Below are 14,940 nucleotides of genomic sequence, written 5' to 3'. Positions count from 1 at the left end.
TGAAGACCTGTTGGCCTTAATGCAGCATAAAACCTCTAAACAACATCCCTGTTTCCCATTTTTATTTACACTACTTTTTTTTCTATTTTCCTATCCCTGCACGTTACTCATATTTTTGCAATAAATCTTAGTTAGTTATTCCTATGTGCTTTTTTCCCTCCTAGCTTGTGAATTGAACTGTGTTCTCTTGCTTTTGTATTTCAGTTTTTCTGCTTTTTTATTTTTATTTACCTTCTGTTCATTCAATTTTTTCCATTTTTGTTCCATAATCACATTTTATTATAGTGTTAGATTTTGTGTACTTGATTCTTTGTTTCCATGTCCTTTGTTTGTTTTCTGAAACATTGTCCCACTGTCCAGTCAAATCTGGTCTCAATCTCCTCATATCCCTGCTTGCCCTTGCTTGTGATAGGATGATAACACTCCCTGCACTTGGCCAAATTCCATTCCTTACTGCGAATAGTAACACTTTGTGGCATCTTGCAGTTGTTTATTTTATGAGATGATGTGGGACAATGCTCTTGTCCACTGTAAAGTTTGTCATTCCTATTGGTTTAATACAATGCTGATTGCCCAGTAGTCAGGTGGGAGATGTAGTTGGGGCTACTAGACTAAGATAATTCTCAGTTGCCAGTCAGATACAGAAGAATCAAGATGAGAATGCCTTACTGAGAAAATGTATCAAGCAACATACCTAAACATAGTTAAGAACTATGAGTTATTTTAAGTTGTAAGAGTTTGTTTGTAATAAGTCTCAGCAATAGTCCAAAGAGTTTAGAATTAAAATAAGCCTCTATGTGATTTCTGGCACTGAGTAACTGCAGGACTTGACAGAACAGAAACTTCCATATACAGTGAGATTCTTTTTTTTTAAATTTCATCTTAACTTGTGATAGGCAGAGATTATCAATCCTTGGTAGTATCTTAGTGTTACCAAAGATTAGAAAAGTGCTAATTTTAATGACTTGTGGGATTCTGAATGGTCTTTTAAGAAATTCTTTTGCTCCAGTAAAACAAATATCAGTGACCTTTAACCACAGTTAACATGAAGCACACAGTTCAAGTTCTTCAATTTCATGTCTTAAATGTGATAAAAAAATATGTCATTCCTGTGCTACTATAGTCAGGTCTGAAATCTTATCAATAAGTTTGGTTAATCAGATGTTTTACTAAAGAAAGGCATTTAAAATTACACGTTTTCATTATGGATATGCATAAAGAGTTCTCTAACCCTCTCCTACTGGCATGATGCCATGGTCTAATTATCAGTTAACTGTAACATTTTCTACTGGTGAATCAGAGAACTTTGCTCTGAGAAGATAGTTCTATTTCCTTAAGCAACTTTACCACATTTAACTAATAATAGGAATTCAAATTTGAATTTATAATATGTGGTATCTACAAATATATGTATAAAATATATGTATACCCTTAAATCCATGTGTGTGTATGTGTGGGGGGGCACATTAGCTATGATACAAAGTACATGACATGTTGTAATTAGAATATGTTATAAATATAATTTATCATGTAGCTATATATTTTTAAACCCCACATATTAAAACATTATCATCCACATTTAGTAATTGTGGCGGTTTGAATAGGAATGACCCCCATAAAATCAAGTGTTTGAATGCTTGGTCCACAGAGAATAGCACTCTAGGAGGAAGTGTGTTACTAAGGGAGTAAACTTTGAGGTCTCAAATGCACAAGCCGGGCTCAGTGTCCTTCTCTGCCTGCTGTCTTTGGATCTGAATGCTTCCTTTTCTAGGGCCATTTCTGACTACATGCTGCCAATTTTTCCCACAATGATGATGGAATACATGGACTAAACCCCTGAACAGTAAGCCAGCCCTAATTAAATAATTTCCTTTATATGAGTTGCTGTGGTCATGTTGTCTCTTGACAGCAATAGATACCCTAAGGCACTAATATATTTTGAATTTCTACATGTAATAAATGGAAAATAAAAAATTACTATTGGGCCATGTTCTTGTCAAAGTGCCTATAAATGGAATTTTCATCTGATCATCATTATCCTACAATGAGAACAGTAAAATATATAAAAGCCCCACGTATATGGAAGGTTTTATGTGTTCCCAAAGTAGAAAACACAGGAGAAAGAACACAACTCATATCTTATCCATTATGACCAACCACCCATGCTAATGACATTCATTAAGTTAAATGAGCAGGAGAATGAGAAATCAGATCCCTAATTAAAGCAGATTTATTTTTAGGATGAAATTATCTCAAAATACATTTTCTTTTTACAATACCAAATATCAATTTAAAACATAATTTAAACAACTGATTACAGATGAGATATTACATAGTTCTCTGAAAGAATGAAATTATACAACCACTAAAATCATCAATATCACTTTTAAAGTATTATTGTGACTATTATTTATTACAGGAGTAGAGAAAATGTGAAAAGGAGACAGAAAAAATATTCATTAAATTTAATGACTCATCCTAGAAATTTCATTATTAAGTTGACCGCTCAAGACATTTTCTCTCCTAACTCTCCAAGTTAGATCATCCATCATGTCTAATTATGGCATATTCACAAGAAATAAAAGCATTTTAGAAACACACACATATAAGTAAAAAGATTTCACAATAAGCATGAAGAATAACAACTCAGCCAAATAGTACAGGTTTTAATGTATTCCATACGCAGATTCTGTATATTGAAAATAGCTTTATGATCATACCTTTATGATATATATCTATAAGATTTGGGTATAGCCAGAAAACCAAGGGGGCTCATTCATAGAGATCTGAATTTACAGTTCAGCTGGTACTAGCGCTGTCTCATGAGAGAATCTGTAAAACAGAATTAGTAAACACAAGCTCAAATAATGATTTCCAAACTTTGACTCCAACAGTGTGGGTCAAATCTCTTCAACTGCAGAATTATAAAAGCTAAGCATAATAAATAAAAAGTTTTCAAAATAATGCAGGTATGATTTAGAGCTATAGTGTTTGAGAAGAAAGCAGGTATACAAAGTTAATTTAGTATTATGGCCAGGCTAAAAGAAAGGGAAAATGTACTCATAAAACAAAATCTTCAAAACTAGAAAACAATGATGAAGAAAAGTAAACAAAAGACTCTATAGTCAAATCCTCCTTGGACTGGTTGTTTATACCTTCTGAAATGGACTGTGAACCTCCATGAATGTAAGATAGAAATGAAGACGAGTTAGGCAAAGAAGAAGGGAAAAATGTAAAACAAAGAGGAGAAATAAAATGGGAGTGAAGAAAAGGAAAGAGAAACTGAAGAAAAGTAATGGATATCAGTTGATAGTAATGAGACACTGAACAAATGAGAAGCATTATCCACACGGAACATCACAGACAAACTGAAGTCTAAGCACCAGAGCACTGGGAGAGTCCAAGCCTATTAGGCAAGCAGACACATGAGTCCATGCTACAGCCTGAGGGCTATCAACTATAATTGGCAACAGAATAGGTCTCCAGAGATTTAAAGCATCAAGAATAAATACAAAGAAAGAGTTTATTTATTGGCCGCTGTTAATCATCAATAGGAATTATAATTTCTTATCCCTTCATCCAATACCCATGCAAAGTTTTCCATAAGAGATCAGAGAGAAATAAGAGGAAACAAAGAACAGACACCAGGCAGATTTTGTTTCAGAACTATTAAATACTAAAAACTATATTTTCAGTAATGTAGTTAAGAAAGTAGAAACACTTGTTTATAATTTCAACCAAAACTTGAATTTACATGCAAACACACACATATTTAAGTGCTAGATATCTTTAATATACTTTGGAATCACTTACATAAGTAAAGTTTGTAACTCACAAGACAGCAAATCTCACAAAAAGATTGTAAAACCTTAAAGTTATCAAAGTGATTTCTTGAAATGCAATGTAACTGAAAGAAAAAATTAAATTCAGGGAGGTAAAAATTTACAAGTGTGTTATAGCCAAATTCCCAGTATTTGCCATTGTATCCTATTTTCATACATTCTTCTGTTTGAAATTTTCTTCTGCCCAATCTGAAATAAGTTTGTCTAAGTCATGAGTTGGTGCCTATCAAGAAGTTCACATTATTTTTTCCTTTTATTGAAAATAGATTTTTCCATATAATATATACTGATTTTGGCCCCTTCCTCTCGTCCCAGTTGCTCTCCATTTCTCATCCAATCCAGAATCCATACTTTTCTGTCTCTACTTAGAAATCAAACAGGCTTGCAGGGTAGGATACTCATACATTTGCACAGTCCCTGGAAAAACAATCAAGTAGAATGTATAATATATATGGAAAGGGTGTGTAGGAAAAAAAAGAGAGAAGAAATAAAAAATAAAAATTTAAATAACGTGATTTTTTAATGAAAATCCCTGACAGGAAATTGTGAGACAAGGAATCTACAAAGATGTCAAAGAGTCCATTTACAGTGGGCATCTACTGATGGGCGTGCAGCCTGCCCTTAAGAGTAGTTTGTTTCCCTAGAGAGATTCCTTTGGAGGAAACTAAATTTTCAAGTGGTTTTCTTTTGAAATCACTTTGGGGTTAGGGATGTAAGCAGGTTTCCTCTTGTCATTTCAGCTCTAGGCCCCTACCAGGTACAGATCTATGCAGACTCTGTTCTTACTGACTATAGAAGAAAGTTTCTGTCCCACCTGCTCCTGCAACCATTTAGTCCCAAAGAAACACACAGAGGCTTCTATCAATTATAAACTGATTGGCCAATTGCTCAGACTTCTTATTGGCTCTCTCTCTTTTAATTATAAACCCATGTCTATTAATCTGTGTATCTTCACAAAGTTTTGGCTTACTGCTGATGCCCTAGCCTCTTTTTTCCTTGGCAGTTACATGGTGTCTCTCTCATGACCTCATTCTCTGAGCCTTGTCCCAGTATTCTCCTAGTCTGGAAGCCCCACCTGCCTGGCTACATCCTGCCTGCCCATTGGCCAAAACAACTTTATTCATCAACCAATAACAGAAACATATTCATATCAAACAGAAGGACATCCTCCATCAGCTGCCACATTCTCTGTGAGTTTATATGTGTATTTACCTATTGATTTGTAAGGTCTTTGTTTTCTTGGTGTCATGCAACGACTCTCTCTGGTTCTTACACTCCTTCTTCCTCCTCTCCTGTAGGTTACCTCCTCTCCTGTAGGTTACCTAATCCAGAAATTTTAGGTATACTCTTAAGTTACTATCATGAGATCTTTCCATTTTTTGTAGGCACTTTATGTTATGAAATTGCCATTTTGATTACCTTCATTGTGTCTCATAAGTCTCATTTTCACTAAATTCTAGAAAATCTTCAGTTTCTTTCTTAGTTTTTGTGTTCATGCATTTTTTTCATTCAGAAGTCAGTTGTTCTTCTTCCATGAATTTGTAATCTTTCTTTGGTTTCTGTTGCTATTGATATCCAGTTTATTGCCATTTTTTATTGAGCTATACATTTTTACCCACTCACCTGCCTTTTCCTCCCTCCCCTTCCACATTCCATTCTGTCCAACAAACTCCCAATTTACTCAGGAGATATTGTCTTTTATCCCTTCCTATGTGGATCCATGTGTGACTCTTTTAGGGCCCACCTATGTCTCTGGAGTTGTGACTTGTCACCTAGTTGTCCTTTACTTTATGTCTAATATCCACTTATGAGTGAGTAGAAATTACATTTAACATCCAGGGTCTGGATTACCTCACAACATGGCTTTTTCTAGTCCCATCCATTTGTCTGCAAATTTCAAGATGTCATGTTTTTTAACCTCTGAGTAGTACTCCATTGTGTAAATGTACTGCATTTTCTTTATCCATTCTTTGGTTGAGGGACATCTAGTTTCATTCCAGGTTCTGGCTACTGTAACTAATGCTGCTATGAATATAGTTGAGCAAATTTTTTTTGTGATGTGAGTGTGCACCCTTTGAGTATGTGCCTAAATATGGTATTGGTTTTCCTGGGTCTTGAGGTAGGTTGTTCCCTAATTTTCTGAAAAATCTCCATACTGGTTTCCAAAGTTGCTGTACAATTTGTACTTCCACCAGCAGTGGAGGAGTGCTTACCTTACTCCACATCCTATCCAGCATAAGCTCTCATCAGAGTTTTGATTCTTGGCCATTCTGTCAGGTGTAAGGTGGAATCTGAGTTGTTTTGATTGCATTTCTCTGAGGATTTCCTTAAGTGTCTTTGGGACATTTGAAATTCCTCTGTTCAGAGTTCTCTTTTTAGATCTGTACCCCATTTTTATTGGATTATTTGGACTTTTGATGTCTAGTTTCTTGAGTTCTTTGTATATACTTGAGATCAATATTCTATCAGATGTCGGGTTGATAAAGATCTTTTCCCATTCTCTAAACTGCCATTTTGTCTTGCTTACTGAATCCTTTACTTTACAGAAGCTTCTCAGTTTTAGGAGGTCACATTTATTCATTGTTGATTTCAGTGTCTATGTTACTGGTGTTATATTTAGGAAGTGGTCTCCTGTGCCAATACATTTAAGGCTACTTCCCACTTTGTCTTCTATGAGATTCAGTGTGGTTGGTTTTATGTTGAGGTCTTTAATCCATTTGGAATTGAGTTTTGTTCATGATGATGGATATGGATCTTTTTGCATTCTTCTACATGTCAATATTCAGTTACACTAGTTAAAGATGGTTTCTTTTTTCCATTTTATAATTTTAGGTTCTTTGTCAAAAATGAAGTGTTCATAGGTATGTGGATTTATATCAGGATTTTTGATTCAATTCCATTGAATCTGTCATTCTGTTATTATACAAACACAATGCAATTTCTATTGTTGCAGCTCTATAACAAAGTTTGAAGTAAGACATGATGATGCCTCCAGAAGTTGTTTTATGGTACAGGATTATTTTAGATATTCTGGTTTGTTTGTTTGTTTGTTTGTCTTTTGTATATGAAGCTGGGTGTTATCCTTTTGAGGTCTGTGAAAAGTTTTGTTGAGATTCTGACCAGTTTGCATTGAATCTGGAGAGTATTTTGGTCACATTGCCATTTTTACTATGTGAATTCTACCTATCCAAGAGTATGGGAGGTCTTGTCATACAGGCCTTTCACTTCTTTAGTTAGAGTTACCACAATATATTTATGTTATTTATGGCTATTGTAAAGGATGTTGTTTCTCTGATTTCATTCTCAGTACATTTATCATCTGTATATTGGGGACTACTGATTTTTTTTTAGGTTTTTTTTTTTTTACAATTTTTTTTATTTTAAATAGCTTGTTTTACATGTCAATCCCAGTTCCCTCTCCCTCCCCTCCTCCCGCACTCCCATTCCCCCCCACCCTCACACCCTATTGCCAAATCCATCCACATAGGGGATATCAGAGTCTGTCATTTTACTCTGGGTAGGGTCCAGGCACTCCCCTAAGAGTCCAGGCTGAGAGAGCATCCCTCTTTGTGCTATAGGCACACGAAGACTGTTTGTATATCGGGGATAGACACTGATCCACAGCTCAGGGCCCCATAGGTTGCCCAGGCCTTCTCGCTGACACTCACATTTGGGAGGTCCAGATCAGTCCCATGCTGGCCGCCCCACTGTCAGCCTGGGGTCCAAGAGCTCTCCCCTGTTCAGATCAGCTGTCTCTGCTGGTTTTGCCAGCCCATTCTTTGCCAATTTGCTCATCATGCCTCTCTATCTGTCACTGGGTTCCTTGGGTTCAGTTCAGTGATTAATTGTGTGTTTGCCTCTGCTTCCATCAGTCACAGGATGAAGGCTCCCGGATGGTTATAGACATCAAGTTCATTATCAGGACTGGGCATTCGAGGTGGTCTCTCCACTATTGCTTAGCTTGCCAATTGGTGTTATCCCTTTAGATCACTCGAGGTCGCTCTGGTGCCTGATCTGTATTCGATCCTATGATTCTCTCTTCCCCTTATTCTACCCCCACCTCCTCAACTTCCTTTTCCCCCATGACCAACTCTCTTCCACTTCACCCCCTCACTTCTTCCCAGGTCCCACTCCCCCCACCCCTCACCGTGTTCCCCATCCATTCAGGGGATCTTGTCTCCATCCTCTTCTCTTGGGTACTATGTATAGAGGTATATCTTTTAGGTTCTTTCCTGTTTCCCAGCCTCTCTATCAGTGGAAGTGCAAACTGGCACTATCCTGATCCATGTCTAAAATCCATATATGAGTGAGAACATACCATGTTTGTCTTTTTGCGACTGGGTTACCTCACTCAGGATGGTTTCTTCCAGTGCTATCCATTTCCCTGTGAATTTCAAGATTCCATTGTTTTTTTCTGCTGAGTAATACACCATTGTGTAAATGTACCACATTTTCTCTATCCACTCTTCAGTTGAGGGGCATCTAGGTTGCTTCCAGGTTCTGGCTATTACAAATAATGCTGCTATGAACATAGTGGAACAGATGCCCTTGTTGTATGAACTTGCCTCATTTGGATATATGCCTAAGAGTGGAATTGCTGGGTCTTGTGGTAGATTAATTCCCATTTTCCTGAGGAATCTCCATACTGATTTCCAAAGAGGCTGTATGAGTCGGCACTCCCACCAGCAGTGGAGGAGTGTTACTCTCTCTCCACATCCTCTCCAGCATAAATTATCTTCGGTGTTTTTGATTTTAGCCATTCTGACAGGAGTAAGATGGTATCTCAGAGTTGTTTTGATTTGCATTTCCCTGATGGCTAAGGATGTTGAGCACTTTCTTAAGTGTCTCTTGACAATTTTAGCCTCCTCTACTGAGAATTCTCTATTTAGCTCTGTACCCCACCTTTTAATTGGATCCTTTGGTGTTTTGGAGACTTGTTTCTTGAGTTCTTTGTAAATTTTGGAGATTAGCCCTCTGTCAGATGTAGGGTTAGTGAATATCTTTTCCCATTCTGTGGCCTGCCTTTTTGTCTTTTTGACTGTGTCTTTTGCCTTACAGAAGCTTTTTAGTTTCAGAAGGTCCCATTTGTTAATTGTTGATCTCAGTGCCTGTGCCACTGGTGTTATGTTTAGGAAGTGGTCTCCTGTACCAACTCGTTGAAGAGTATCTCCCAATTTCTCTTCTAAAATTTTCAGTGTGGCTGGATGTATGTTGAGATCTTTGATCCATTTGGACTTAAGTTTTGTACAAGGCGATAAACATGGATCTGTCTGCAGTCTTCTGCCTACCAGTATCCAGTTATGCCAGCACCATTTGTTGAAGATGCTTTCTTTTTTCCATTGTACAGTTTTAGCTTCTTTGTCAAAAATCAAGTGTTCATAGGTGTGTGGGTTAAAATTAGAGCTTTCAATTCGGTTCCATTGGTCTACCTGCCTATTTTTGTGCCAATACCAAGTTGTTTTCAGGACTATAGCTCTATAATAGAGCTTGAAGTCAGGTATGGTGATGCCTCCTGAAGTTCCTTTATTGTATACGGATGTTTTGGCTATCCTGGGCCTTTTGTTTTTCCATATAAAGTTGATTAATGTTCTTTCCAGGTCCTTGAAGAATTGTGATGGAATTTTGATAGGGATTTCATTGAATCTGTAGACTGCTTTTGGCAAGATTGCCATTTTTATTATGTTGATCCTACCAATCCAAGAGCATAGGAGATCTTTCCATTTTCTGGTATCTTCTTTGATTTCTTTCTTTAAAGACACAAAGTTCTTGATATACAGGTCTTTAATTTCCTTGGTTAACATTATCCCCAGATATTTGATGCTGATTTTGGCTATTGTAAAGGGTGATGTTTCTCTGATTTCTTTCTGAGTCGTTTCATCATCTGTATACAATAGGGCCACTGATTTTTTTGAGTTTACCTTGTATCCTGCCACATTGCTGAAGGTGTTTATCAGCTTTAGGAGTATCCTTGCGGAGTTTTTTGGGTCACTTATGTAAACTATCATATCATCTGCAAATAGTGTAATTTTGACTTCTTCTTTTCCTATTTGTATCCCCTTTATCTCCTTTTGTTGTCTTATTGCTGTAGCTAGAACTTCAAGTACAATATTGAAGAGATATGGAGAGAGTGGACAGCCTTGTCTTGTTCCTGATTTTAGAGGAATTGCTTTGAGTTTCTCTCCATTTAGTTTGATGTTAGCTGTTGGTTTACTGTATATTGCTTTTATTATATTCAGGTACATTCCTGTTATCCCTGATCTCTCAAGGACCTTTATCATGAAGGGGTGCTGGATTTTGTCAAAGGCTTTTTCAGCATCTAGTGAGACGATCATGTGGTTTTTCTTTCGCAGATTGTTAATATGGTGGATTACATTGATAGATTTTCTAATGTTGAACCATCCCTGCATTCCTGGGATGAAGCCTACTTGATGATGGTGGATGATTTTTCTGATGTGTTCTTGAATCCGGTTTGCGAGTATTTTATTGAGTATTTTTGCATCAATGTTCATGAGGGAAATTGGTCCATAGTTCTCTTTCTTAGTTGTGTCTTTGTGTGGCTTGGGTATTAAGGTAATTGTAGCCTCGTAGAAAGAGTTTGGCAGTGAGCCTCCTGCTTCTATTGTGTGGAATACTTTGAGGAGTATTGGAATTAGCTCTTCTTTGAATTTCTGGTAGAATTCTGCACTGAAGCCATCTGGGCCTGGGCTTTTTTTATTTGGGAGACTTTTGATGATTGCTTCTATTTCATTAGGGGTTATAGGTCTGTTAAATTGTTTATCTGTTCTTGATTTAGTGTTGGCACGTGATATCTATCCAGGAAATTGTCCATTTCCTTTAAATTTTCAAATTTTGTGGAGTACAGATTTTCAAAGTATGCCCTGATGATTCTCTTGATTTCCTCAGAGTCCGTTGTTATGTCCCCCTTTTCATCCCTGATTTTGTTAATTAGCATGCTCTCTCTCTGTCTTTTGGTTAGTTTGGACAGAGGTTTGTCTATTTTGTTGATTGTCTCAAAGAACCAACTCTTTGTTTCATTGATTCTTCTCAGTGTTTTCCTGGTTTCTACTTGATTGATTTCAGCCCTCAATTTGATTATTTCCTGGCGTCTGCTCCTCCTGGGGGAGTTTGCTTCTTTTTGTTCTAGAACATTCAGCTGTGCTATTAATTCTCTGGTATGAGTGTTCTCCAGTTTTTTCATGTGAGCACTTAGTGCTATAAACTTTCTTCTCAGCACTGCTTTCAAAGTGTCCCATAAGTTTGTGTATGTTGTGTCTTCATTCTCATTGAAATCGAGGAAGTCTTTAATTTCTTTTTTTATTTGTTCCTTTACCCAGGGATGGTGCAATTGTGCATTGTTCAATCTCCATGAGTTTGTAGGGTTTCTGCGATTTGTGTTATTGTTGAATTCTAATGTTAATGCATGGTGGTCTGATAAGATGCAGGGGGTTATTCCAATTTTTTTGTATCTGTGGAGATTTGCTATGTTTCCTATTATGTGGTCAATTTTAGAGAAGGTTCCATGTGGTGCCGAGAAGAAGGTATATCCCTTTGTATTTGGGTGGAATGTTCTATAGATGTCTGTTAAACCCAGTTGTGTCATAACTTCTATTAGTTCTTTTGTTTCTTTGTTAAGTTTCTGTCTGGAGGTCCTGTCTAGTGGTGAGAGCGGAGTGTTGAAGTCTCCTACTATTAGTGTGTGAGATTTTATGTGCATTTTGAGCTTTAGTAATGTTTCTTTCACGAATGTAGGTGCCTTTGTATTTGGGGCGTAGATGTTTAAAATTGAGACTTCGTCTTGATGTATTTTTCCCTTGATGAATATGAAGTGTCCTTCTGCATCTCTATTGATTGATTTTAATTTGAAGTCTAATTTGTTAGATATTAGGATTGCTACCCCCGCTTGTTTCTTGGGACCGTTTGATTGGAAGATCTTTTCCCAACCCTTTACTCTGAGATAACGTCTGTCTTTGATGTTGAGATGTGTTTCTTGTATGCAGCAGAAGGAAGGGTTCTGTCTTCGTATCCATTCTGCTAGTCTGTGTCTTTTTATAGGCCAATTGAGGCCGTTGACATTGAGGGATATTAATGACCATTGATTGGTGATCCTTGCTTGTGCTTGATTTATTGTTAGTGAAGTTATTTTGTGTAGTTTCTCCTCCCTTTTTCTTTTGTTGTTTTGTAAAGTGTGATTATATATTGCCTGTGTCTTTGTGAATGTAGTTATCTTCCTTGGCTCTAGGTTTTCCTTCTAGCATTTTCTGTAGAGCTGGATTCATGGATACGTATTGTTTAAATCTGGCTTTGTCATGGAATATTTTGTTTTCTCCATCTATGGTAATTGAGAGCTTTGCTGGATATAGTAGTCTGGGCTGGCATCCTTGTTCCCTTAGCGTTTGTAGGACATCTGTCCAGGATCTTCTGGCTTTCATCGTTTCCATTGAGAAGTCAGGTGTAATTCGGATAGGTCTGCCTTTGTATGTTACTTGGCCTTTTTCTTTAGCTGCTCTTAATATTTTCTCTTTACTCTGTAGGTTTGATGTTTTGATTATTATATGGCGAGGTGACTTCTTTTTCTGGTCGAGCCTATTTGGTGTTCTGTAAGATTCTTGTACTTTCATAGGCATATCTTTCTTTAGGTTAGGGAAGTTTTCTTCTATGATTTTGTTGAATATGTTTTCTGTACCTTTAAGTTGAATTTCTTCACCTTCTTCTATACCTATTATTCTCAGGTTTGGCTTCTTCACGGTGTCCCATATTTCCTGGATATTTTGTGTTAAGGATTTGTTGGTTTTGAGATTTTCTTTGGCTGACGACTCTATATCCTCTAATGAGTCTTCAACACCTGAGATTCTCTCTTCTATCTCTTGTATTCTATTGGTGATACTTGCATCTGTAGTTCCTGATCGTTTACCCAGCTTTTCGATTTCCAGCATCCCTTCATTCTGTGTTTTCTTTATCGTTTCTATTTCAGCTTTCAATCCTTCAGCTGTTTGAGTTGTTTCCTTCATTTTTTTTTTGGTTGTTCTTTCTTGGTGCTCTTTAGATTCTTTGAGAGATTTGTTTGTTGCTTGAATTTTTCCCCCATTTCATGGATTTTTTTGTTTGTTTTTTTCTTCTATTTCTTTAAGGGATTTCCTTGTTTCTTCTTTGAGGGTCTCCATCATCTTCATGAAATAATTTTTAAGGTCTGCCTCCTCTTCTTCATCTATGTAGTGCTTTTCAGGTCTTGCTGGTGTTGGATCCCTGGATTCTGGTGGGGTCATGTTGGTGTTTCTATTGCTGAGTGATCTCTTATTCTGTCTTCTTCCCATCTCTTCTTTCAGTGGGTGCTGGTGGGGTCTTTCCGTCTCCACTGGTCTCCTTCCTTCCTGCAGCTGAAGCTGGGGATGCTGACACGGAGTTTGGGTCCTGGTAGGGCTGATGTCTTTCCTGAAGCTGGTCTCACTGGGGTTGGGGTCTTGGAGTTGTTGATTTCTTTGCTGTGTGGGCAGGTCTCCTGTAGCTGTACTCGCTGGGGTTGGGGTCTTGGAAGGGCTGATGTCTTTCCTGAAGCTGGTCTCACTGGGGTTGGGGTCTTGGAGTTGTTGACTTCTTTGCTGTGTGGGCAGGTCTCCTGTAGCTGTACTCGCTGGGGTTGGGGTCTTGGAAGGGCTGATGTCTTTCCTGAAGCTGGACTCACTGGGGTTGGGGTCTTGGAAGGGCTGATGTCTTTCTTGAAGCTGGATTCGCTGGGGTTGGCGTCTTGGAAGGGCTGATGTCTTTCCTGTGTGGGCGGTCTTCTGGATGCCAGGAGCAGCCCCGAAGATCAAGGGGGATGGGGGATGGGCAGGCGGTCTCTGCCAGAGACCCAGTCTCACCTGAAGCTGGACTCGCTGGGGTTGGGATCTTGGAGGGGCTCGGGACTACTGATTTTTTTAGTTAATTTTGTATCCTGCTACATTACTAAAAGTGTTTATCAGTTTCCTGATATCATGTTTTCAGTCACTTATATATACTATCATATCATCAGTAAAATGTAAATGTTTGACTTCTTCCCTTCCAAATTGTATCCCCTTGATTTCCTTTTACTGTCTTATTGCTCTAACTAGAACTTCAACTTCTATATTGAGCAGATAAGGAGATAGTGGACAGTCTTGTCTTGTTTCTGATTTCAGTGGAATCACTTGGAGTTTCCCTCCATTTAGTTTGATGTTGGCTGTTGGCTTGCTGTATATTGTCATTATTATATTTAGGTATATTCCTTGTATCCATGCTTTCTCCAATATTTTTATGATAAAACAGTATTGAATATTGTTGAAGGCTTTTTAAGTATATAATGAGATGAACATGTGTATTTTTCTTTCAGTTTGTTTATATGTTTGTATTGTATTTTACATTGACAGATTTCCATAGGCTCACCCATCCCTGAATCCCTGGAATGAAGCCTACTTGATCATGGTCAATGTTTTTCTGTGATGTGTTCTTAGATTTGATTTTTCAGTATTTTATAGAGATTTTTTGCATTAATTATTATGAGGGCAATTGGTCTGTGCTTCTCTTTTTTATTTGCATCTTTGTGTGTTTGGGTATCAGAACAACTGTGGCCTCATGAAAAAAGTTTGGCAATGTTCCTTCTGTTTCTATTGCATGGGACATTTTGAGGAATATTGGTATTTACTCTTCTTTGAAGTTCTGGTAGAATTCTGTGCTGAAACCATCTGGCCCTGGATTATATTCTTGGGAGGGTGTTGGGAGAACTTTGATGACTTTTGCAATTTCCATAGAGTTTATAGGTCTACTTATTTTTTTATCTGTTTTGATTTGTGGTGCTTATCCAGAAAATTGTTCCTTCTTTAAATTTTCTCTTCTGACTCTTGTATTCTGTTGTTGAGACATTCCTCTAAGGTTTCTGTTCAATTACTGAAATATTGTATTTCCAGAGTTCCCTCCGTTTGGATATTCTTTTTTATTTAAATTAAAAACAATTTTACTTTACATAATAATCCCAGTTCCCTCTCCCTCCCATCCTCCCACCCTCCTGCAGCAACACCCCACCCCAACCCCATCCACTCTGAAGAGAAGGTATGGCCCCCCATGGGGTATTATCAAACTTTGTCAT

The 14,940-nt window shown here is 37.6% G+C and overlaps 1 pseudogene; it reads left to right on the top strand.

The window, feature by feature from the left end:
- The window catches only part of LOC101833955, a 48,450-nt pseudogene that overhangs the window by 17,115 nt on the left and 16,395 nt on the right, over positions 1 to 14,940 (top strand).

The sequence above is a fragment of the Mesocricetus auratus genome, unplaced genomic scaffold, assembly GCF_017639785.1.
Source record: "Mesocricetus auratus isolate SY011 unplaced genomic scaffold, BCM_Maur_2.0 Super-Scaffold_100043, whole genome shotgun sequence".
NCBI classification, from domain to species: domain Eukaryota; kingdom Metazoa; phylum Chordata; class Mammalia; order Rodentia; family Cricetidae; genus Mesocricetus; species Mesocricetus auratus.
Note: the sequence above shows the minus strand (reverse complement) of the source record. Positions and strands in the feature narration are given on the sequence as shown.